The sequence below is a fragment of the Anopheles arabiensis genome, chromosome 2, assembly GCF_016920715.1.
Source record: "Anopheles arabiensis isolate DONGOLA chromosome 2, AaraD3, whole genome shotgun sequence".
In the NCBI taxonomy this organism is placed as follows: Eukaryota; Metazoa; Arthropoda; class Insecta; order Diptera; family Culicidae; genus Anopheles; species Anopheles arabiensis.
In genome coordinates, this window is record NC_053517.1 from 52160245 (window position 1) to 52170690 (window position 10446).

The window sequence follows — 10446 nt, forward strand, 5'->3', positions numbered from 1 at the left end:
GAAGCGAATTGAGGTTGCATATTTGCAAATTTGCGGCTAACCACCATTGGCGATGACGCCCTGTTCCAGATCTGCAGTTTGGCAATTAACTTGATTGACCCATTTCGTTTTTTTATACAGACTTTGAGCCAATTAGCCTCATTCGCACCTTTTAATCAGTTTTTTTCAATATAGTTTATTGTCTACCTAAGGTTTAACAATATGTTAACTTACTCTCTAATAAACTAAAAGCGATGGAAAACTGATGAATAAGGGGTTATGAAGGATTAGGAAAAAATAGGAAAGGTATGAATGGAGGCGGGAGCGGAACGTGTCATATGAACAATTGAAATCAAACAAATGAGAAAAAATATTGCAAGACCGTATGCATTGCAAAAGTGGATCATAGTTACCGGATTGAGTGGGTCTTCTTTCTATGGTAAGAGGAGGTCCGAGTCGAAGAGAGTGTTAGGAGGAGGAGCGTAAAAATTTATTAGGGGAAGGTAGGTAAAGACGGACACGTTAATGGAAATGGTAAAAATCTAGGGATATATAAGTGCAACGACCATGAAAATGTGCATACATTATCTTACACTCATGTTTTATCAGAAAATGTGTTGAAACTTTTAAGTTTCCATTGATTTTTGTGTTTTTTTTTTATGAATGAAAAACATGATTTTTTTTCGTGCGGTTTTGAAATGTTCGGGTAAGACGGACACCCGATATGGGAAAGATGGACACCATGAAGGGTAAGATGGACACTTGTAGAAAAAGTTAGAAAGTGAAGAGTTATACAGTATTATAACAAATTCTATCGCTTTCCACGTCCTGGTACGTTTTTAACCAATTCTTGGCCTATTGCAACGACGATTCATTCAGCCGTGGTTTTAGAAATTGTAAACAACGCTTCTAATATATCGTAGAATGCAGCATCTAAAGCATTATTGAAATATTGCACACTTACAGCTGAAGTTGCTCCAGTGTACAGAACAACAGTCTTGAACTTCCTTTAAGGAAATTACTCCGCGAAAAGTCCACGACCCCAGTATTTATAAGGGACTTGTTGATAGTTTGGATTTCCACCATGTCAAAACTAAGTCACATTCCGGAGCTAATTCTAATTCTGAGGTCAATTATGATTCTGTTATCGGGGTAAATTGCGATTCCCAGGTCAATTCCGATTCCGGAGCCGATTCTGATCGTGGAATCGATTCCGGAGTCAACTCCGGAATCGGCTCCGGAGTCAACTCCGGAATCGGAATACATCAGGAATGAATCATTAGGAAGGAAGAAGCTAATATCATTAACATATAGGATATACAAAAGCGGACAACGTGTACTGCCTTGGGGGACAGCTGATGGGCAAATGAAGGCGAGAGAGAGATATATGATATTATTTTAACACAACAAGTACGATCAGACAGGAAGGATGCTATCCAAGGTAGTAAATGGTATCCTATCCCGAATTTGTTTTACGAGACGCTTGGCAACGAGAATAGAGTATGACACACGGTCAAAGGTCAACATAAAATCGGTGTAAAACGAATCTACTTGACCGCCAGAATCAAGATTACCAATAACAAAAGGGACAAAGCTCATAAGATTGGATGTAAAGGATCGTATGAGCACGAAGCCTTGTTGATTGGCGGATAAATACTTGCGAGTATAAGGAAGTAATCGGGAATGTACGATGTGCTCTATGATCTTTGAACAGGCATTTTGTTTAAATATTCCTCTGTAATAAAAGACTAATTTTCTGTTTTTTTTTTTTGAAAACGGTGACAAGCCAACAAGCCTTCCAAATCATTGGAAAGCAAGCAGTTTGAAGTGATTCATTGAACAAGGCAGCCAAATGGGAGGCAATAATATCACTAACAAATTTAAGAACGCTAGAGCGAGAGGGCGGGGGGATTTTGTTACTTGTTACAGGATATTAAAAGGCGATTCTTCAATCTGAAATCATATCTGACACCAAATATAGATGTTCAACCTGTGCCCAGTAAGCTGTACCAGCTGTGCTAATATAAAGCATGCATTTATTATCTAGCATTTTTTAAACTTTTTAGATGCGAGGACCATTTTCGGTCAAAGCCTTCCTGTACCACTAATAGGCTTGACTATCAGTAACTTATTAAATGCTCATTTTGAGCCGGTCTCGTAGTACAATCGTCAACTCGTACGACTTAACAACAATCATGACTTAACAACATGCCGGACTGACTATCCTGCTATGGGGGAATCAATTAGTCACATTAGAAGAAGCAGGATAATCATCCCAGCGTATGGGGGCACGGTCCATTCGAGGCTTTTACCCATGCCGATGTTATTGAGTGGTACGAGTTGACGATTGTATCACGAGATTAACTAATTTTTTGAATTTCACTTACTATTTAAAACAAATAGTTTTTTTTTCACACAAATCGTTTACAAGATCACGTCACTCAAACGGTTTTCGAATGGAACAGAATGCATCGAATATATTGGAATCATGCCGAGTGTCAAGATCAAGTTGATATCGTGGCATAAAAAATAAATACATTTTATTTTTCGTTGTTCATACTCGCATATTATAATACATCTTTTAATACATCCAACCCGTTCTGTCATATGAGTACAGATTTAAATTGTATAATAGTTAGTATTATTATTATTATTATTATTATTAGTGGGTTATTATTATAAATTATAACAAAAAGTATAATAGATGTTACAAATTGCATAAACGGTGTGAACGGAAAGAACGTATTAAACGGAACGGAATGAACGGAAAGAACGGAATGAACGGAAAGAACGAAATGAACGGAACGGAACGGAATGAACGGAATGAACGGAATGAACGGAATGAACGGAACGGAACGATTTTGTATAAAGGATCGGAACGGCCTACATAAAGTACAGAACATTTTTACTAGGTTCAGACCGGAACGGCTAACACTAGTCTGGAACCGGCTACGGCTGCCGACAAGTGGCTCCGGACGGAGTCGTAACCGGAGTAACAATGTTCGGTATTTGTATGAAGTACCCGTGAGTACGTATATGCTAACAGAACATTACTAATCTAAAACGCCGCTAGTATTAAATGCATATTATTTTTATACTGGTACAACAAACCATTTGCAAATGATTCGTATGCTCTGAAAATTTGACGTCTGTATGTGCAATTAGTTTGTGAATAAAAGAGCGTCTTTTGTCAAGCAACTTTTGTTGTGAACGCGTGGCATACGTGTGAGAAAACAATGCCAAACGTCATTGAAATGGCAACAAACCTCATAGTATCAACTACAACGGGCTCTACAACGCAATTGCTTCCCCACCACTTATTACTACCAGATACAACTATTCCCCAGCGACTTTTTTCTTGTTCTCAGACACTCACTAAAGGATGCTCGCAGGAAAAAAAAACAGCAGGCAATGAAGAGGTGGTCGCCGAAACTGAGGCCTATTTTGAAGCAAAACCGAAGGAGTACTATCAAAATGGTATCAAAAAATTGGAAGGTCGTTATAATCGTTGTATCGCTCTTGAAGGGAACTATGTTGAATAATAAAACGAATTTTGACAAAAAAAAAAGTGTTTTTCTTTGTTAGACCGGGGACTTATCAGCCAACCTGTTACAGACCCACCTAAAACGACTACTACCACTCCATTAAAATCAACTACTACCACAACTCCACGTTAAACGACTCCTAGCATTACTACATCTGGTCTTGCAAGTTGAACTCTTTGATCCTAGTGTAAGTAGGGTTTTGCTCATTGTCTACTTCAAATAATCCTAAAACAAACTCAATAATCGCTATTACTTACGGTAACTATAGCAGCTATTATACCTTTTGCTGCTAGTACTGCAAAGCAGCACAACATTGATGACTACGTTGCTTTACTAAAACATCAGATACTTCTTTTAGTGGATGTAAAGAGTTATATAAATAACAGCAGTGGGCAAAGTGTGTGTACTTTAAGTGGATTTATAGTATTTCTCGTCACAGCTAAATCAGTACAAATTATTAAAATGATAATTTTGCAGTCTCATATCAAAATAATATGTGATTCGAGGAGCAAATGCTAAAGAAACATGCGAATTCAATTAAGCGTATGAAGTAGCAAAACCCTTATAAATGAAAGGGTCTTATGTTTACTTCTCAGTACCATAGAAATTAAATCTTATTCTAACGAAAAAACGCAGAAATTCTCATGTTCGATATCTCTGCAGAACTGTTATTCGTGTTCGAGATCACAATGTGCTCTGATAACGGCTCAAATATGGAATCAACGTGGTACATTGTACAAAAAGACACGGGTTTCCAAGGTTAACAAATTTAGCAATTAACAAAGTAATACACTCTTCACTATAAATAAAATTCATTTCATGTTATTAAATTTGATACAAGAGCGACTTCAATCAAACCAAAACTGTGTTTAATAGACAGAAAGGGATCATTCCATAAGGGGTTTCAATGGTATGTTATTTGATTATACGACTTAACGACTGTATCATGAGAAGAACCCTTCGCTTATAAGTATAAAATATTTGTGTTATTCTTAATTTAGCATTTAAGCTTCTTCTTCTTCTTCTTTGGCACAACAACCGCTGTCGGTCAAGGCCTGCCTGTACCCACTAGTGAAGTGAGCTTGGCTTTCAGTGACTTATTGTTACCATAGCAGGATAGTCAGTCCTACGTATGGGGACGCGGTCTTTTCGGGACTTGAACCCATGACGGGCATGTTGTTACGTCGTACGAGTTGACACTGTACCACCGGTAGCACTTAAGCATTTACTTTTAATTAATATTAAAGACCTTGTCGATGGACCAACACATGCAATAAAAAACCAAACAAAAAATTTTCCTGGTTTGTATGCGTAGAGTGAACTACTCAGATTGGTTTTCTGAAAATCTATATTTAATTTTGAACAACGTAACCGGGGTTTAACTGCAACCTGCGATCAAACATCGAGACTCCGATTCATTCACCGCAATAAACTACTTACGGGGCACGTACGTACGTACGTAGGTAGAGATACTGCAGCGTACGCACGCCACCATAATCAATGGATACTGTTCAGTTTCTTTGCGACCGTCGTCTAGAACAGAATGAACACAATGTTGCTAATGATATTAACGCTTATCGTGCAGCTCTCTTGCAAAGCCTTACCGGCGAGTCTACCCGTATACGTAAAACTACCTTTTAGTTATAAATTGCAACGCAGTTGGAGAAGTGGTACGTTTAATTTCGATAGTGCACAGTTTGAGCCTGCCGAGTGGGAATGGCAAAGAACCATGAAAAAACCAATCAACCAGCGTCGACGATTTGCGTCATTCGAGAAAGTGGAAGTAAAGCCTAAATTGTTGTGGAAAGTAGAAAACCGTTATGAGGACTATGACTCGCTAATGGAGATGGAGGATCATGTGGTCATAAGCCCGGAGCGGAAGTTGTGTAAGTACGGAGCGGAATGTTCCGAACATTACGAAAATTCAAGCAAGCACGGTGTAAAACGGACTCCTTCGTTACTGGACAACGTTTTGGCGATTAAGCAGACCAAAGATAATCTTGAGACAGCTGTTGCAAACTCCCATCAAAATCATGCAGAACAAAATTCATATGATAGTGAAGAGCTACGGAACGATTCAGGTGAATGCATATGTGAAATCTGTGGCGGAATTATAACGACCACGCAGATGTCAATTTTGACGAATGATTTATCAGCACAACCCAGCAATCAAGTCTTATCCATTGAGCTACATCCAGCAACCGAAAACAACAGTGAGGCAATCAATGTTCCCAGCAATCCTCAAGCACATGTCGGTCGATATCCGTATGCATACCGACAACACACACTCGAAACGACGTCCACTGAACAATCAACACCAACGTTTACGACGAGCCTTATAGATGTTTCCTCCTCCCTAGCCCGGTCATTTGACGACAGAAAAAAACGAAGTGATAACATAGATGGAGAAAGGATTGGCAATAATTGTTATACACTGAAAAGAAAAGCTGATAGGTTATCTTCCGTTTCAAGTGAGCACAATACTAATCCTAACACCATGCTATATTCCCCGCACATTCCCGTGGGTTCAACGCTTTCATCTACAAGCAACATAGCTATTGATGTTTCAAGTTCTTGTACGCAAGTGATATCTACCACGCCAATAATTGAAGTATTACTTCCAGCGAACATTACCTCTACGACTATACCTAATACAATGGGGAGCCCTTCACAAGCAATGGATACATTAACAGTTAACGTAACACAAACAACAGCGGTTATGCGAACGGTTGTTTCAAATTCAACCGACGTCTTAACGAAAGAAGACCTCATGAAAAATGATCTGGAAGTAAAACCAACCAGTGGTACACTACTATCGATGAATGAACACAACGAATCGATGGTTGAATGTACAACACAAGAACCGATCGTTGTAGTAACTTATACGCCAGAAACAATTGTGGAAGCATCTTCAATATCTGTGAAGCGTACGACACAAGTGGCGACGACTAATGCAAGTAATTTATTTAATTATTCAGATAGTATTGTTTCAAATAATTTAACATTAAGAAAGGAAACCCATAAATTATTGTTTGCCAACGAGACATCCAATGTGAAAATCGATGTTACTCCAGAAAATTCGTTGAAGGTATTAATGGAAACAACAGAAACAACGGCCAGCGCTAATGTTACAATCACAACGCAAAGTACAGTTATAGTGACAGACGGTTTCCCGAAATCCATAAACTTTGCAAAAGACCATGAAGAGAATGGCGAAAAAGAAGATGTCGAAGAAGGAGAAGAAAAAGTAGTAGAAGAAAAAGAAGAAGAATTGCCCAAGCAAGATGGAATATTTGCCATCCTTAATTGCATTATCTCTGCTTTACTGCAATCTATTCTGCGCGCAATTGTATATCTGTTTACGGATACTTCTTCCACTCTTTCCCAGGAGATAATGTCCTCACGAGAAACGATAAATGAAAACTTTCGGCGATGATGTATATTTCTCAGTTTCATTGGGTCACAACATTGTATAACTATGAGCCAACATTAGCATCTGTTACATTGCCTGTAATTAAGCTAATTGGATTGAGGTTAATGTTAATATAGCAGAAGTTTTCTACAACATTGTCTGATTTCATCACGACCGATTGGACGTATAAATTTCAAATAGTTCCACACACCATTTAGTGTTTTGCATAGTACTTAGGCTTCGAGCATGTTTCAAAGATTCTATGCACCAAGATGCAGCTAGCTCTATGTTGAAACGAAATATGAAACTCTACGACATATGTGTTTCATTCGTAAAATACATTATAAATAACGCTCCGGTGTTAACAAAGATTTTTGTATTCAGTAAGTAGCTGGAGGGTTAGCCCAGAATGAACCATGCCTCCATGCGTAGGACTGACTGACTATCCTGCTGTGAGGGGTAATAAAATAAGTCAGTGAAATCCAAGCCCACTTCACTAGTGGTACGGGACAGGCTTTGATCGACTATGGTTGTTGAGCCAAAAGAAGAAAGAGAAGAAGAAGCTGGAGCCATAGTCAACTAGGTTTTTTAACATCGTATTTCGAGAGTTTAGTCAAAAAGAAATATTATTTAATTGATTCCTTAAATCCGTCTATGTAAAAACAAACAGTCTTCCTTGCGCTTTCAAGATAGCGGTTCGGTAGAAGATGATATTAAAACCAGATTTTTTTAAATCAAATAAACGATAATTCTCGATAATAAACGATAATAAGTGCATTATAAATTTGATTATGTGATTCTAAACAGATATAACTTTACTTCTGGTGGGTCTGTAATGGCCGAAACGTATAACGCCGTTAGTAGACAGCGAAGCTCGCTAGCTGTACTTTGCCGATCCCTGCAATACCATACCGCACGTGAGGTGACGGCTGTGTACGTGCTCGTGATGGAGACGGTTTTGTGAGGTTGATAATCAATGATAAAATGACCGATCGAGGAAACTGTCACGGTACTGTATGGCGGTTCCGGTTTAGTTACCGTTCTGCAGAAAACCACTCGACTTCTTATCTGAGATGAACGTTTTCCGCACCGTTACGTTCCGGGAATAAAACTTTCCACGCGCTCTGTATTGCGCTGTATGTATTGTGTTTGCAGTAACGGCAGCGGTTACATTATCGGACATACAGGGTTTCGAATCATATAATGGACTACTTGATCCACTCGGTGGAATGCTTGAAATGGTAAGGGGATGTTTGCAACGTTGCTATGGAGGTTTGCATGCATATAGGGGAATATGTCAGGCCGAGGAATTCCGCCTGCTGTCAAACCCATATACAAAGTGTCAACGGCAACTTTCCCGAACTGTCATATCCATACATTTTTCAGCAAGCGGAATTCCGCGGCCGCGAAATTCCGGTCCGTGTATTTTCGGCCTCAAACACTTAGGAGAAGTGTGCAAAACAGCTATGGAGTGTTGCATCCAGCTATGGAGCGCTCGGTTGTAACGCTGTAGAAATTTATTCAAAAAAAATATTTAAAAGCACCGCGTGATGATTTAAATGTTTGGGTGATTAAACACATGTTTTAGGATCATCAGAACAAAATAGTGGTTAATCCGTAATAATATTTATTCGGACTAAATTTTCACTACGTCCTATTCGATTCAACACCCAATTCTACTATTTTTTTACATCATCAACATTTTCATACGTATTTAACAATGATGATTCTTGAGGGTACTATCAAAGTTTTGCATGAAATCGTTTGACATAGTCTTTACTATTTTCTGGAATTTCATGCTGGTTCTTAATGGGTTCTAAATTTAACGCGGGTGATTAAAGAATGGGGGTAATTTGATTACTAGGTAGGAGAACTATGATGCACATTATTGAATTATTGAAACATCATGTTTAACTATGAGGAAAAATGTTGCCGCAAAGAAGAAATAGTAGAGTAGAGAATGTAACAAAGAATATTGTTTAAATAGCAAATTCAATTTTCAATTTAATTATTATGTTGCATGACAATACCAGAAACATATGTTTAATCACCCCAAACATTTAAATCATCACGCAGTGCTTTTAAAATTTTTTTTTGGATGAATTTCTACAGCGCTACAACCGAGCGCTCCATAGCTGGATGCAAAACTCCATAGCTGTTTTGTACACTTCTCCTAAGCATTTGACATATTCCCCTATATGCTTGCAAACCTCCATAGCAACGTTGCAAACATCCCCTTACCATTTCAAACATTCCACCGAGTGGATCAAGTAGTCCATTATATGATTCGAAACCCTGTAATTACAGTAGTAATCGTTTAGCTTCGATTCGAACATTAAATCTTACCGGGTGGATCAATTTAAAAATTAGGCGAAAATTTACCTTTGTTTCAGAAACTGAATGTTTATTTGAAAAACTATGTTTGTGTCGTATTCTGAACGATCCCCGAAAAATGTATTTTAATAACCGCCCTTGTAGCCTTACGCTTCCCATGAGGTTCAGCACAGAATTGTCCCCAAAGTTGCTTTGTGGCCTGGTTCTGGAGTGACTGTATACTTAACACTAATTAAGGGGCCTTTCCGTTGTAAGTTCGTAGGCTGAAATTTCAGCCTGTCAGCTGTTTGCATTTTATACAAGGATAATATATTTAGAAGGTTGATTTTTATCGATTTTGCTGGGCGACATTGTGGGGGACATCTGTCAATCTCTGCATACAAATTTCATTACCCCTCACCAGCCCTCTCCGATTTTTATACCGGAGCCCCCGGAAGAGAAATGTCAAGTCGAGAAATGTCATTTTGCTCTGAACAACTTAACCTTGTCATTTATAACACCTTGATTTAATAGCAGTTTTCGAGCAACTATCTAAGTGGGTATAATATACAGGTGGGATTATCCCAAGGTGAATGAATTTAAAAGGCTTATTTTTATCGCTTCTGCTTCTGGATGAAGATTTTAACAGTATTTTGAGTATTCGTCAAGCCTCCAGAAAGCTTGTTTGAACAAAAGTTTTCACCCATCTTGTCAAAAAGTGATATTCAAATTTGGTTATAAAAAATGCTATGAGACCACCTGGACTACATACACTTTGATTCCAGATTCCACCACCTGATCTCTTTAATGCACCTTGGGATAAATGTAAACAAACCTGTGTTTTCGAGCAGGTACTCGAATCTAATTCTAGCTTTTAGGCTAATATTTTCTAGACCAAGGTTAATATATTTAGAAGGTTGATTTTTATCGATTTTGCAGGGCGACATTGTGGGGGACATCTGTCAATCTCTGCATACAAATTTCATTACCCCTCACCAGCCCTCCCCGATTTTTATACCGGAGAAATGTCAAGTCGAGAAATGTCATTTTGCTCTGAACAACTTAACCTTGTCATTTATAACACCTTGTTCTAGACTGAAAATCGCAGGCTAGTTTTTTGTGTGGTTTTGTATGGATTGTTTACATTATTTCAGCCTCCAACTGTCAAACTCCATACAAAAAACTGACTAGAATCGT